Source organism: Coregonus lavaretus (genome assembly GCF_964263955.1).
Source record: "Coregonus lavaretus genome assembly, contig: HAP1_SCAFFOLD_617, whole genome shotgun sequence".
Taxonomy (NCBI): Eukaryota; Metazoa; Chordata; class Actinopteri; order Salmoniformes; family Salmonidae; genus Coregonus; species Coregonus lavaretus.
In genome coordinates, this window is record NW_028160416.1 from 233977 (window position 1) to 235000 (window position 1024).

The following is a 1024-nucleotide window of genomic DNA, read 5'->3' on the forward strand; positions in this document are numbered from 1 at the left end:
TGTGTGTGTGTGTGTGTCAGGTGTGTGTGTCCTGTGTGTATGTGTGTGTGTGTCCAGTGTGAGTGTGTGTGTGTGTGTGTCCAGTGTGTGTGTGTCCAGCGTATGTGTGTGTGTCCAGTGTGTGCGTCCCACTGTGTGTGTGTGTTTGTCCAGTGTGTGTGTGTCCAGTGTGTGTGTGTGTGTGTGTGTAAGTGTGTATGTGTGTGTGTGTCCAGTGTCTGTGTGTGTGTCAGGTGTGTGTGAGTGTGTGTGTCCAGTGTGTGTTTGTGTGTCCAGTGTGTGTGAGTGTGTGTGTGTGTGTGTGTGTGTGCCCTGTGTGTGTGTGTCCAGTGTGTGTGTGTGTGTGTGAGTGTGTGTGTGTCCTGTGTGTGTGTGTGTCAGGTGTGTGTGTGTCCAGTGTGTGTGTGTCCAGTGTGTATGTGTGTGGGTCCAGTGTGAGTGTGTGTGTGTGTGTCCAGCGTATGTATGTGTGTCCAGTGTGTGTGTCCAGTGTGTGTGTGTGTTTGTTTGTGTGTGTCCAGTGTGTGTGTGTCCAGTGTGTATGTGTGTGGGTCCAGTGTGAGTGTGTGTGTGTGTGTCCAGCATATGAGTGTGTGTCCAGTGTGTGTGTCCAGTGTGTGTGTGTTTGTGTGTGTCCAGTGTGTGTGTGTGTGTGTGTGTGTGTGTCCAGTGTGTGTGTGTGTGTGTGTGTCCAGTGTGTGTGTCCTGTTTGTGTGTGTGTCCAGTGTGTGTGAGTGTGTGTGTGTGTGTCCAGTGTGTGTGTGTGTGTCCTGTGTGTGTGTGTCAGGTGTGTGTGTGTGTGTGTGTCCAGTGTGTGTTTCCTGTGTGTGTGTGTGTGTTTCAAGTGTGTGTGAGTGTGCGTGTCCAGTGTGTGTGTGTGTGTCCAGTGTGTGTGTGTCCTGTGTGTGTGTGTGTGTGTGTGTGTGTGTTTGTCCAGTGTGTGTGTGTGTGTGTCCAGTGTGTGTGTGTCCTCTGTGTGTGTGTGTTTGTGTCCAGTGTGTGTGTGTCCAGTGTGTGTGTGTCC